Source organism: Giraffa tippelskirchi, chromosome 7 (genome assembly GCF_054371585.1).
Source record: "Giraffa tippelskirchi isolate mGirTip1 chromosome 7, T2T-mGirTip1v1.2.pri, whole genome shotgun sequence".
NCBI classification, from domain to species: Eukaryota; Metazoa; Chordata; class Mammalia; order Artiodactyla; family Giraffidae; genus Giraffa; species Giraffa tippelskirchi.
Genome location: NC_137281.1, coordinates 154,081,386 through 154,097,015, shown reverse-complemented (window position 1 = coordinate 154,097,015; position 15,630 = coordinate 154,081,386).

Here is a 15,630-nt window from a genome sequence, read left to right as displayed (position 1 = left end):
ACCATTAGCTCTTTCTCATTAGATACAGCAGTTGAAATATATTTTGCTTGTGCTCCAGGTTTCTATTATGGATATGTAATAAGACTGACAAAGAAATGAGAAACTAAAATTAGAGCTTTCTCCTCCACCCCCATTCCCCTCTCTCATCCTTTAAGTAAGATCTATAAGAACTTTGGGTCTATTATACAATTCAACAAAGAGAAAAGTTTTCTGTCTTTATAATATTCTGTAACATAAACAGAAAAGTGTTAATGACCAGGAAACTTAAATCTAATGTGATATGACGGTATCTCTACATGTTTTATTTAATTTTTAAACTTCCTGTGTCAACTAATACTCATATTATCTATAACAGGCCCACATAGTTACATAAAAGCATGGTATAAAGCTAAGTGAAATTCCAAGTATCTCAACTTGTTTATGTTTTTAAAAAGTTCTAAGATACAATGAATTGAGCTTATCGATTGTCACCATGTAATTATGATAATAAAAAACAAAAGTTTAAAATGAAAGACAAGTTCTTGTAGTTAAAATTGTAGCATAAAAACCTCTTGGAGTGACTGGCAATTTGATGGCTTATCAATATTAACCTATTACTTTTTATTATATGTGTATCATTGAATTTGCTGGTAGCTGAATAGTAAAAATTGTGTTAAAGTTGTAGAATGTATCTAACTGGACCATAAAGAAGGCTGAGAGCCAAAGAACTGATGCTTTTGAACTGTGGTGCTGAAGAAGACTTTTGAGAGTCCCTTGGACTGCAAGGAGATCAAACCAGTCAATCCTGAAGGAAATCAACCCTGAATAGTTGTTGGAAGGACTGATGCTGAAGCTGAAGTTCCAATACTTTCGCCACATGATTCAAAGAAGTGACTCGTTAGAAAAGACCCTGATGCTGGGAAGGATTGATAGCAAAAGAAGGGGTGGCAGAGGACGAGATGGTTAGATAGTATCACTGGCTCAATGCACATGAATTTGAGCAGACTCTGGGAGACAGTGAAGGGCATGGAAGCCTGGCATGCTGCAGTCCATGAGGTCGCAAAGAGTCAGACATGACTGAGTGACTGTACAACAACAAATGGTACTGGTGATGTGTGCAGGAAGGATTGGAGGGTTTGGCCTAAAATGATGAAGAAGACAATGTTGCATACTTGGGTAATAAGAGATATTTCCCTTCAGAAGACAACAATTTAAGTACAGTAAATTAACGTTATCAGGAATAGAATCTATTTAATAACTATGGAGTCATGTGGCTGGTAATAAAAAGAGTTTTATAGAAAGATTGACAATGATATTTTATAGAAAAATGAAATAATTTAACAATATGTGTAAGTTGATGGCAAAATAATACAAACAGGAAAAAATACAAATTAAATATATCAACCTAAATTTTAACAAAATCTCAGAAATATCCGATCTTAATGTTTTCACTTTTGGAAAACAACTGTCCATTATATGAATATTGTCCTCTTTAAAACTCATTCAAAATAATAATTTTAACCAAAAATCTCCCATGATTTAATCATAACATTATATTATTCATTCAAAAAATTTCATTTTCCTCCTATACAGACAGTAGAATACTTTTCATATTAAAAAGAAGAGCTCAAAGACAAACAACTCACCTATCAAAACCTTAGCCATTATTTAATGGCATGGATATGCAGACGGGTGATATAGATTGAGATATGTGACCAAAAAAATATTTTAGAAGGCACTTTTACATGTAAATGTTGTTAGATTTGTTCTTATAAGTTTTGCCTCATTGTTCTGTGGCTTTGCATGTCAACAGATGGCTTTATCATAAATTGTGTACATCAGAGTCTGGATTGTTGTTGTTTAATCACTAAATTCACTTGGATTTATCTTCCTATTGTCTTTGTTGTTGTTTAATTGCTAAGTTGGACCCAACTCGTTTGTGACTCCATGGATTGTAGCCCACCAGGCTCCTCTGTCCATGGGATTTCCCAGGCAAGAATACTGGGGTGGATTGCTATTTCCTTCCCAACCTAGATATCAAACCTGCATCTCTTGCTTGGGAGGTGGATTTTTTACCACTGAACCACCTGGGAAGCCCAGAGTCTGGACAGCCAGGCACTTTTATTTGCAAGTGAGAAAAATTTGACTTAAACTTGATGAAGCCAAATGGAAGCTTACTGGATCAGTTGAGGCAGTAGTTCTGGTGAGGCATGGCTTCCATACAGAAGTTCAAGCAATGCCTTTAAACCCAGTCTCTTTACATAGTTTAGCTATGCTTCCCACCCAAGGTTGGCTTCACATTGATGTAGGCTCTCTCAAGAAATGAACTCAAGCTGTAAGTCTGTTACTTATTCCTGTCAACTGAGCAACTCCAGGAAAATAAACCATTTATTCCGAAATAGTTCCCAGCAAAATCCCAGAGCTGTCTTTCCATTGGTTTGACTTCCACCATATATAACATTCCCAAACTCTCTAGTGCGATCAGAAGGGTCTGGTGCTCTAATTCAGCAGTTCAGGTTACATGACCAAATGGCTGACCTCATCCAAATCAAAAGAACTTAGGCTAGAAGAGAGCCACTAAAAATCTTGCATCCGGAAATATCTCAAGAATGAATACATTTGAGCTATTTCTGTCTGATGCATAAATAAGAACTGAATGCTGAAAGTGCTGAACGTTCTTTCACAAAACCAGCATTATTTTCACCTTCTTTTCCTGAGATACAAGGGGCTCATTAGCTTCAGAGAAGCACGTTAGTATTTTGTTGTAATTTAATATGAACCTTTCCTGGTCAACCATGATTAAAGGCAAAGCGACTAGGCAGTGAAGCACCAATTGTTTCCGAATGTCCTCTGTCTCAGGAGTAGACATCAGTGAGAGAGGGCACTGCATGCAATTAGCTAAGGAAAGTGTGTGTGTGGCAGGTCAGGTGGCACCTGCTCTGAGTTAGCAGGCTTATCCGGAAGAGCAGGGAATAAGACTGGACATTATTATAATATATAGAGCCAAGGGAGACAGTTAAATGAATGTGAGTTGAGATAGAACCATAATAAGCACAGTTTGGCTGAAAGCTAGTACAAGTAGCTCACAGATTCACCAAAGTGACCAGAGAACAGAGCACGTATTAATCAACGTGAACTGGTAACATTAGAACCTCTTGTCGCTAACTGTAGTCCTTAGAACCACAGTTCCACAAGGTGTTGATAGTCCCTTGATGAAAAATGCAAGGATAAATAAGATTTGAAAAATCTTTGTGAAATAAATTTTAAAGGGATTCTTTATTCCCAAGCATCTCTAACTAGGTTCTAAGCATTTATTGTTCCTGATGTCTTGGCTGCCAGCCCAAAGAGGCCCATGGAACAGCTGGTGTTGACATCTGATTGAGCTGAAATCAGGGAGAGATAGGTGGTAGGATCATCTGAGGTCAGCCTAGAATAAAGTTAAGCTAAATGTTCCATATTAGGTACATTTTGCTTCTGAGGTATTAGTCCCCAGACAGAACAGTGGGTTACACACAGACAAAAGCCAGGTTTTGACTTCATGAGCCAGGGAGAGGTTTGGGCAGAGGCATGGATGGATTCCAAACAGTCTCTGAGGACATTCTTCCAAGTCACTGTGGATGACCTTTACTGGATTGCTTTTTTCTAGCCTTTCTTGAAGGCCTGCTTCATGTTAGGAAGGCATAATCCTTTTTACCAAGGAAACAATACAATTAATAACTTAGACTTACGGAATACTAACTACAGAACAGGAGCCCTTCCAAACTTTGCACATATTAACTTATTTGTCAAACCACTTTTAAAAGAAGGTAAGTTAAAGGGAGGAAACTGAATCACAGAGAAATTAACAACATTTCAAGAATGGAAGAACTGGACAATGAAACCTAGCAAGGCTAGCTCCAAAGCACATACCCAGCCATATTGCTTTCTTGTTTCATTAACACCAGAGTTTTCAATATCTGTTTCACATAAAAATAAATAAACAAGCAAAGAAACACCTTCTGACTAGACTGAGGAATTCACTACCTTCATACGGTTTAACGGGCTGGTATAAGTGCCTTTCTTAAAACCCACTGACTGTATGGAGAAAAAGAGGCTGGTGCTCAAGGATAGAGACCAACACACTGTTAAGTATAAGAAACTCGGTTGCCTAGGGAACACAAACAACTTCCTGAGCCACAGATTTCTGTTACTGCACCAAATTTTGTAAGTTACATATATTTTTCTGTATCTGTTTTTTCTTCCTTCCCATTCTAAGGAATTGAAAATGCTCACTTTATAATCTTCTGCTTTCTGAACCTTGTTTACAAGCACTTTGCAAGAGGAAAATGCTTACTTTCAGCCATCCTCATCCTCAATTTCTAAATGTATGGCTAGGAAAGACTGAGGGAAGGTCAGATCTGGAAGAGCTAGAAGAGGGAAAAGAGAGTTTTCACAGAAGAGGGAGTGGACTGTTTCCTTACCTACTAGACCCCTTTACTCCTTTGTTGCAGGGGCCTGAGAGGGCACAAGACTCAGAGAGTAATGGCCATGGAGCAGGACTGGGGAGGGTGACCCTAGGCATGGGGCTCTCGGCTTCAGCAGGGCTTACTCCATCCCCAGCACGATCCAAAAGCAGTCACTGAATTTAAGAGGGCTCATGCAAGGTCTTAATGATAACCAGCCAAAACTGTGGATGTCTTTCCAAATGAATGACTCACAAGTTTTTGAGACCTTTCCATAACCCTACAGGAAATAGAAGGGAAATCAAACAGTGATGGAGAATCGGTGTTTCTACCAGCCTTGCTTACTAGTCCTCAGATGAAAATGATTGTGCTGACCATGTACATTTAGCAATGTCTGGAGACAGTTTTTTGTTTTTGTTTTTTTTTAATGCCAATTAGGAAAGAGTGTTACTTCTAGCATCTAGTGGGTAAAGACTAAGGATGCTGTGAAATATCCTATAATGCCCATGACAGTCACCATTACAAAAGAATTTATTGGCCCAAAATTTCAATAGTGTTGATCCTGAGAAATCCTGGTACCCTAGTAGCAAAGGGTATTAGAGTTGACTTCATTTCAAAGGAGGGGGAGAAGTAGAAAAAATTGTAAATCAATTATCTTTCAATTAAAAAAAATTTAAAAAAATTAAAAAAAAATCAAACCAAAAACCTGTCAAAGAAGTCAATAAATCTACTTAATCTTGCTTGGAGTGCTGCAGTCCATGGGGTCGCAAAGAGTCAGACATGACTGAGCGACTGAAATGAAATGAACTGAACTCCAGAATCCTAAAACAACCAACTTCTGTCTTATTCTTAGGATCAGAAATAAAGATAGGTTTAAATGTGTTTTATTTAAGCTAGCAACTAAAATGCATACAAAGTCCCTTGCATAGGAACCTTCAAGTTGCGAACTTTCAAAGATGCAAACGTGCCTTCACATGTCCAATCATGTTAAGTTAGCATCTGGCAAACATTGTCACATACGGGCATCCTCTACAAGCGGTTGTGCTTTTGTGTACTTCACTGTATTTGTAGAATGCACTACTCAGTATCCTTATTTCAAGACCAGAATGCCTGGAAGCGAGCATAAAAGCAGCAGCGAGGTAGTTGGCACTGCTAAGAAGCACCAAGCACCAAGAAAGAAAGGATGAAGAGAGACAAGAGAAAAGAAGTCCCTGAAGAACTGAAGAGATTCACAGAGCAGGAAGTGGCAAGGTCACTTTCTTTATTTGAGGAGGTACTGTTAGTTTCTGAGGCACAGGACCCAAACATAGAACAGTACACGAAGGTTGCGACAGGCATTCAAAACGCAATCCAGTGCTACCATGTCATCTATGAAGACGAAAAAAGAGCTACTACCCAGACATCACTGGATCATTTTCTCAAGAGGGTAGATAGAATTCAATCTAGCAAGGAACCAGAACCTGTACCGCCAATGTCAGACATGAGTGGATGTAATTGAAGCTGGCCCTCAGTCTCCTATTGCTGACGATCCTTCAGCTCTACCATCTCCCACCTCCTCTCCCTTCTCCAGTCAGTAACTCTTCTTGCCTGTTTACTCAAGGCCAGACCCCGTATGCCGGCTTTTGTACTGTACTACTGTACTTTTCAAGGTATTCTACTGTAAGATAAAAAAAAAAAAGAAAATCTCATTTTCTTCTCACTCAAAATGATGGATGTAAAAAGACAATTTTAGAGTAGCTTACAGACACTCACATCTAATTGTTACACATTTGAGCTAAGAGCCATGTATTAAAAATCAATCATTTTTTCCCCAAATGTATATAATCATGGTAATGAATCTCTTTATTTGTTCATACAATGAATACGTGAAAAAGAGTGTTGGGAGCAGCAAGGGAAATTATGGTCAATTAAATGTTCAATTTTATTCACCTTATATGAAAGACACAGACCAAGCTTAACTTGATCATCTAGTCTGTCAGCAGTATGTAATAGACTGAATATCATAATCTCGATTTAGGCAGCTGAATGGCATAATCTATGTACGCAGCAAATACCCATCACGCATGCAGCAGACCACCTCCAAACAGTTCACTGCTTACCCAGGGACAAGCCCAGGTATTGCCAGCCAATCAGAACAACCAGAGATTTTGCTCTCCTAATAGGGGACAGGGACAGTTCAAAGTCTTTCTTTCTCTCAACCTCATTCCCCAGAGCTTTAACTCTCTTCTGCACTGGGCACGCTGCATGACAGCAAAATTTTCCACTCATCACTCAATGGTGAGCCTCATTTTTTTCTCTATGACAAAAGAAAGTGTATCAGTATTTTTTGTGAATCCAAAAATGGGTGGTGGAATTAATAGAGGTGTCAAGGAGAGAAAGAGTTGACAGGAAAGATTTTAAGATAAAATATTGAATCAGTACTGAAGGGCATTTACATTCTATCCTTTATTCTGTTATAAAGGTAGAACAAGAGAAGAGGATTTATGAAACACAAAAGTAAGCCAAGCAACAAGAACATGAGATAGCACTGAGCTTAAAAATTAGACTGATAGGGCAATTATATGAATAAATGCAAAAATGTGATTTATGGCCCTTAGAGACTCTTGGGTTGAGATATTAAATACGATGTGATAGCAATGCCTAAAATTGACACCCTGAGATCATTTTGAGGGTTTAACATAATCACTTTTTAAAATACTAAATCTGTGTACATTTACGCTATTAAAGTATGTTTTAAAAATAATGCATCATATTTGATATATAAATGGATGCACTGTAGGTAAGGGCTGATGTTGTGGATTCTTAGAGCCAAAAATTTTTGTTCTCACGTGAACATATAATATTGCCAAAATGTGTAAGATTCAGAGAAAATTTAAACTAAATCTACAGCAAACGGCCACAAGGCAAGGGGAAGGGCAATTTTACCTAAGGGCATTTTTAAACATGTACAGCCATTCTGATACATTCAGATGAAATAAACTCATTTTATATTTAGATAACTGTAATCATATGTTGAAGTTTTCATGACTCTAACACATTGTTATTGTTGTTCAGTTGCTAGCTTTTGTCTGACTCTTTGCAACCCCATGAACTGCAGCACGCCAGTCTTCCTTGTCCTTCACTATCTCCCGAAGTTTGTTCAAACTCATGTCGATTGAGTTGGTGATGCCATCCAACCATCTCTTCCTCTGTCGTCCCCTTCTCCTCCTGCCTTCAACCTTTCCCAGCATCAGGGTCTTTTCCAATGAGTCAATTCTTCACATCAGGTGGCTTCCCTGATGGATCAGATGGTAAAGAATCTGCTTGCAATGTAGGAGACTTGAGATCAGTCCCTGGGTTGTGAGGATCCCCCGGAGAAAGGAATAGCTCCCCTCCAGTATTCTTGCCTGGAGAATTCCATGGACAGAGGAGCCTGATGAGCTACTGTCCATGGGGTCACAAATAGTTGGACATGACTAACACATTAATTATGGGTTAACAACTTGGTTTGGAAATTCTGGCCCTAGGTCTTCAAAATAAAAGGATAATTCAGTATTGAGATAAATGGGCAAGGGCTGGGGCAGTTATCAGTCAAGTACTCTGTAAGGAGTAGCTAATCATCCCCTGCCATCTATGTAAACTATTTAAATCTCAAGAAAGAAGATGTGATTCCAGTGACCGTATAGTGGTGAAGCATTGCCCCTGTCTTCAAAACATGAAAATCAGTGGGTTGTTAAAAGCGTCCTTATTTCTTTTTTTTTTGAAAACAAAAATTTGTTTATTCTTAATATCTCTCCTATATTATACCATCTTATGTTGTTTTACAGTTTGTTTAAATGAGGGCAGAATAGAAAAACAAAACAAAAAAGAAAATCTTCTGTCAGTCAACATCTTCCATGACCAGAAACCCAGAAAAAAAAAAAACACACACACACAAATAAGATAGAAGATATTCTTGAGATGTCTTTTCAACCCGCCTCCACTTTTAGTAACATTTCATAGTAATTTGAAATCTGAGTTTTGCCAATGACTTTTAAAAATTTCTGCAAACAGTGGTTCCAAAACTCTTTAGATGGACCATTGGTTATTTTCTGTTTCATAATTACAGTGTCATTTTCTTTAATTCTCATTTTTTTTAATTTATTTAATTGGAGGCTAATTACTTTACAATATTGTAGTGGTTTGTTTGTTTTGTTTTGTTAAATTTACTTATTTACTATTATTTTTTGGTTTTTAAATTTTTACAATGCTGTATTGGTTTCTACCATACAACAACGTGGATCAGCCATAATTACACATATATCTCCCTCCCTCTTGAGCCTCCTCCCCCACCCCCCCACCCTCAGCTCATCCCACCCTTTTAGGTCATCACAGAGTAGCAGGTCGGGTCCTGATAGTAACTGGTTATGTTTTTCAGATTTATGTTCCCAAGCTACACAGTCAGTGTAAACTTTTAAACTGTTTCTCACCATTTATCTGCATAAAAAGAAATCATGAGCATAAAAAGACACAAAATGAAGCCAAACAGATGAGTCAAACTCTGGGACTCTTGTGATGGTCACCCAGAATCCTGCCCCAGAAGAAAGAACTTCTCTTAACGTTACAGGTTTTGTATTTTTCTTTCTTTCCCTCTTTTCCAATGTCACTCTTCTCTCTGGAATGTCAGCTTGCCTAGGGTACAGTTGTTGCCTTATTTAGTCCCACAGCCCTATGGCCTGGCTCATGGCAGGAACTCAAAAAGTGTTGGCTGAATGAAAGAATGACATTTCTTATTTTTATGCAGCTTCAACTTAGAGGCATGAGACCTTCTTCAGTCCATCTAGGAGCCACAATAATGAAAGAATGATGAAGCAGTCTGCCTCATCCCCTAGCCTTAGAAATCTCCCTGACAAAATCACCATCACTGGGAGAAAAAAATACCATGATGATAGAAGAAAAACGGGTGATCTGCACCACACACCAAAGGGAAGGGCAAGGTCTTTAATAAATCACCTCTCATGTGAAAGACGGTTAGAGGCAGAATTAGGTGCATTTCCTACAGCCTGGCAGCGGATGTCTAAGCCAACGTAGAGTTATATATTTTATATACAGAGAAGCAGGCTTGGCCCCTGGGAACCATCAACTACTGAATTAAATTTAATCACCTATGTTCATTTATTATAGATCCCCAGAAGGCTTTTCTCCATGGTTCTGGGCAGCTGTGTTGGTTTCCCTTCAGCTTTTCCCGAACTTTTTAACCTTGTGGCTATTTTTCTTCTCTTCAGTTTTATTCATTTCTGCCTAAATGTACCTTCTTTTTTTTTTTTCCTTGAGAAAATAATCAGTCATTGTAAAAAAAACTGAAGAATATCAGTTCTTAGGAGGCAGATATTCTACAATGTCTTACTTTTTGAAGTGAATACTTATTTTTAAAAAAACACCAGATATCGCCATAAAATTTCTGGGCTCTGACGAACATTATTTGTTGAGAAAAATGCAACTTCCTTAAAGAATTAGTAGTAAAGCCTGCAGAATTTGGGGTGTTTAGATACATGCTGACAATAGCTGGACTGTGGCCACTTAACTGTAGGTCAGAGTTTTTCATTAACCTCTTAATAACCAGCACATTCACCATTGCCCTGATTCTTCCCCTTATACAAGAAATTCACTGTTTATTGCTCTCTTACAGATTTCAATGAATAAGCTAAGTTGCTTTCAAATTATTTAAATAATTGTCCTTACTTTCAGCTTGCTCTATCTTGAGACTTTTCATTTTATCCATCAAAGCAATTCTCCTGCCTCACGCAGGGGTAAGACGATTTTGTTCTGTGTCTTAAATATGAACATTGATCACAATAATTTACTCATTCAGTCAATAGAAGCTCTAAGTCCTACTGCAATGCCTGATACATAGTAAGTAAGGCACAGTTCTTGCCATTCCAAAGCATAAAAATCATGAGGTGGTAAAACCTGTGGTGATTAATGTGATATAAAATCATGTTCCTAAAGACAGCAGCTACCCCTATGGTCTGGGGCTTGTGGAAAGATGGCCAGCTCTCATCTAGTCATACAGAGTTTGGGCTCTGATGAATGGTTGAGTACATCCCACTAAAGAGGAAAATAAGTTTATATGTCAGTGTGTGTATGTAGGAAATGGGTAGAAAGTTAGGGGAGAGCACAGGCTTAGGGTTTTTTGTGCTGAAAAATTTTGAATTAGAGAAAAATATGGTGATGTGAAAATACATGGTGTGCTTAGGAAATCTTGAGTAGTTTCATACAACTGGAAGTTAAAGGTAATTTTCCTTTCTCTTTAAGAAGTATCCAAGAGGCAAGAAAGAGACTAGAGAAATCTGTGAAAACAACTCTTATTAGACAATAAAATGTACCTATGCTCCAATTTGAAAAGAACTCAAGGGGCTAGAACTTCCCTGGTGGCTCAGACGGTAAAGCGTCTGCCTACAATGTGGGAGACCCGGGTTCAACTCCTGGGTTGGGGAGATCTCCTGGAGAAGGAAATGGCAACCCACTCCAGTATTCTTGCCTGGAAAATCCAGTATTCTTGCCTGGGCTACAGGCCATGGGACACGGCTGAGCAACTTCACTTTTTTCAAGGGACTAGATAAGGGTTATAACAGGTCTGTTCACTGCATAGAAAAGAGAAAGCATTTAGAAACTGGCCTGAGTAAAGACAGTAGCAGCGTGAGAAATACAAATATGCCACCTAATCATTGTAAAATTTACTTTTAATTTAGTTAGTCACTCAAGGTTATCAATATTACAGGTGAGATAAATTAACATTTACAGAACAAAGTGAAGCATATATATATACATGTAAGTAATGTTTTACAATATTTACCTTAGATTTAAAACCAGGCAAATACTTGTGGAATGACATGGAATATCAGTAACTTAGTATTTCAATTTTTGGAATTGACAAAGTAATTTAACTTCTAGAAATCATTTATAAGTTTATAACCCCAAACCATACTTACTATGAAAAAAATAAGTCTTTTTTTGTTGTTCAGTCACTCAGTCATGTGCAACTCTTTGTGACCCCATGGACAGCAGCACCCCAGGCTTCCCTGTCCTTCACCATCTCCTGGAGTTTGCTCAAACTCATATCCATTTAGTCAGTGATGCCATCCAACCATCTCATCCTCTGTCATCTCCTTCTCCTCCTGCCTTCAATCATTCCCAGCATCAGGGTCTTTTCTAATGAGTTGGGTTTTCGCCTCCGCTAAGCCAAAATACTGGGGCTTCAGTTTCAGCATCAGTCCTTTCAATGAATATTCAGGATTTATTTCCTTTAGGATGGACTGGTTGGATCTCCTTGCTGTCCAAAGGACTCTCAAGAGTCTTCTCCAACACCACAGTTAAAAAACATCAATTCTTCAGTGTTCAGCTTTCTTTATGGTCCAACTCTCACATCCATACATGACCACTGGAAAAACCATAGCCTTGACTAGATGGACCCTTGTTGGCAAAGTAATGTCTCTAATTTTTAACATGCTGTCTAGGTTTGTTTTAGCTTTTCTTCCAAGGAGCAAGCGTCTTTTAATTTCATGGCTGCAGTCATTGTCTGCAGTGATTTTGGAGCCCAAGAAAATAAAGCCTGACACTGTTTCCGTTGTTTCCCCATCTATTTCGCATGAAGTGATGGGACTGGATGCCATGATCTTGGTTTTTTGAATGTTGAGTTTGAAGCCAGCTTTTTCACTCTCCTCTTTCGTCTTCATCAAGAGGCTCTTTAGTTCCCCTTCGCTTTCTGCCATAAAGATGGTGTTGTCTACATATCTGAGGTTATTGGTATTTCTCCCGGTAGTATTAAATCCAACTTGTGCTTCATCCAGTCTGGTATTTCACATGATGTACTCTGCATATAAGTTAAATAAGCAGGGTGACGATATACAACCTTGATGTACTCCTTTCTCAAAAGCCAGTCTGTTTTTCCATGTACAGTTCTAACTGCTTCTTCTTGACCTGCATACAACTTTCTTAGGAGGCAGGTAAGGTGGTCTGGTATCCCCATCTTTTTAAGAATTTTCCACAGTTTGTTTTGATCTACACAGTCAAAGGCTTTAGCATAGTCAATGAATCAGATGTTCTTAAATGCATATATATTATGATCTTGGCTATTGAATACATACCTTTATATTTATATATTCAGTAAACATTTAAAATATATAGAAAATTTGGAAAACAACTACATCAAAATATATCTGTTATTGCCTCCCGTAGGTAAAGTGAACTCATTCAGTTCTTCTAGTTTTTCTATATTGAGGCAATTACAAAATTCACAGAAATAAGGAAAGGGATAAAGAGGAGAGGGAGGCAGACAGAGAGGAGGGGAAGAAGGAAACAGACATTGGGTGTGTCAGTTAGGAGGTCAGATATATATACATACAATGTGTACAATGGAGCACTGGTGGGAACCTGCTGTATAGCACAGGGAGCTCAGCTCAGTGCTTTGTGATGACTTAGAAGTGTAGGATGGAGGGTGGCGGGAGGGAAGTTCAAGAGGGAGGGGATAAATATATAGGGATAGCTGAGCCACATTGCTGTACAGCAGAAACTAACAAACTAATACAACATTGTAAAGCAATTACACTCCAGTCGTGTGAGTGTTTTATTAATCTCTATAATAGTTTTCCACTTAAATCAACTGAAGTGAAAAAAAAAGTAGAAGAAATTAAAAGACAGCGTTATTTCATGATTTTCGAAGTGAAAAAGGAGAATTGAGAAAGAAAACAATCAAGAGAAAGATACCCAAGTGGTAGGCATTCAATGGTTTGTTGAATGTAGAAATATACTTTTGTGAATACTTTAACCATTGTACAAGACCTTGGAATGTGATTATGAATATTGGTCTGTTATTGTTGTGTGATACAATTTATCTTTTTGTCATTGTTGCCAATTAATTGCTTCCATTTCTTGAAAAGATTTAGTGATAGGAAAATGATTTATTTTTTCATTTATTTATTTTTGCCAACAGGTCACTGGAAGATCCACATACTTGCATGTGTATAGATCACACACTGCACTGGCTATCCCACGACTGGGATCTGACATTTCTGACCTTTCCTGTTTGTGACATGTGAAATATAAAGGTACCAGTGTATGCAAACTGCTAACATGGAAATTTAAACATTTATCCCAGGAATGATATAATTTTGTTTAACAGCTTTGTTCACTAATTTTCAAGTTAAATTCTAGTAAAAAGAACTGGGTTCACATGATATTACTGAATTTAATGAACAGAAGAAAGGGTCTATTCATCCAGCCATTTGAACTAATTTTTCCAATGCATTTTTTATTGTTTGCTATCCCCCAAAGGATGAAATTCAGTTTGTAAAATGTTTTTGTTTTTTAAGAGATGAATCAGCTTCTAATGCCAAATTCAATAAACTCAGCCGCTGAATTCACATCACCATTATTACAAGAGGGGAAAAAATAAATGATGCCCCAAATTTCAACCATTTTTTTCTCAGAAGCTTCAAGCTGAAAATTAAGGGTAAGTTATTGAAGTGCTTAGAAACCAAATTGATATTTGGAAAATAAAACTCACATAATGATTTTTCCATCCAGTTTATTTATTCAGAATCCAATAGCCATTAATACACTTTAAACTCCAGGGAACTGAAAGAACCAATGTGGAGTTACTTTATTATCTCATTTATAGGGACTGTATGACTTTAGAAAGAACTGTGATTATGGAAAAAGTGGCTTTACCCCTTCACTGCCTAATGCATAATGTATTTATTTTGAAAATCCTTTCTACCTCCTCTAGCAGAGAACTTCCACAAGCAACACAGAGCTGAGGCAATGATATGAAATATGCCCTTTCGATGCCTTTGACTTTTACCCTGAAAGAACACCATTGTCCAAATTATCACCAGCAAAACCTTCTGATAATGAGAGGGCTTCATAATGGGACATGGCAGAGCTCTGTATGTGATTAACAATGCTAATATTTATGTTGCTGTAGGTTAATCATGATCTGAAACAAGAGAGTAGACTTGAAAATCTGTTGTGATCATAGTGTGCTAAAAACAGAACTCTGAGAGTTAGTCCAGTTCAAAGAAACCAACCCACTGATGGATGATGGATCCTTCCCACTTTACCGTTTGAACATTTCTCTTGTTATTGCCATCTCAGAGAGGTTACACAAGGGTAGCCTGAGCCAGGAGACCTGGGTTATATTTGTCTCTGTCGAAGAGTCCCAAACAAGGTTCTTGGCATCTCTAGATCTCAAGTTGTTCCTCTGAGACATGAGAGATACCCGTTATAGTATAATCTTCATTATCCTTGCAATCCTAGAAATCCATCTTCTAAGAACAAAGGATGCACATTTGAAGTACAAAGACCATACCACTTGATAAAATACAAATGATTTTCAAAACATACAGGTGCTAGAGATGAATTATTTTACTACACAAGAGTTATTGTTTCCCTTTGCTCTTAAATGTGAGTACTAATGTAACCAAAATGTTGAGTGAAATAGGCTACAGAATATACATATGAATTGGTTTTCGTGACATTAAAAAAAAATGCTTCACATAGGTAAAATTTCTACAACTGTTGGATTATTATAAACAATTGACTGATCTAAGGATGCATACCTTTAAAGAGGAATTAATAAAATAAATACACCTGTTTTGCTAATATGAAATATGTATATGTGTTTAATTTACAAAAATTGTTATATTTTCATTAATTTTAATTATGTTTTACAGAGCACAAGATAATTTTATAATCATTTCTCCCATTTTTTTCCATTTTTAAATGGAAATTTATAATAACTATGAACAGCCCAAGAAAATAGTACAATTTATGATTTTTTAACTTTAAAAATAGACATTTAAAATATATTGTGGGCAAAATGAGCTGAGTGCTTATAAAATAATTTAAGCAAAAATAATGATAATAATTACATAAATACTAACATATATGAGTGCTATGTACCATGCACTGCAAGAACTTTTATTACATTATTTTATTAAATCTCCCAAGTATTAGGCAACTTTACTGACCAGAAAATCTGATAATAAACCATAAGTAAATATATAACAGAATGAACCAAGAAATTAATATTTCCATTAGTCATAGTTGGTCAGTGTGACCAGCTCTTTGTTATCCTGTGGACTGTAGCTTGCCAAACTCCTTGGTCCATGAAATTCTCCAGGCAAAAATACTGGAGTGAGTAGTTATTCCCTTTTCTAGAAGATCCTCCTGACCCAGGGATCAAACCTGG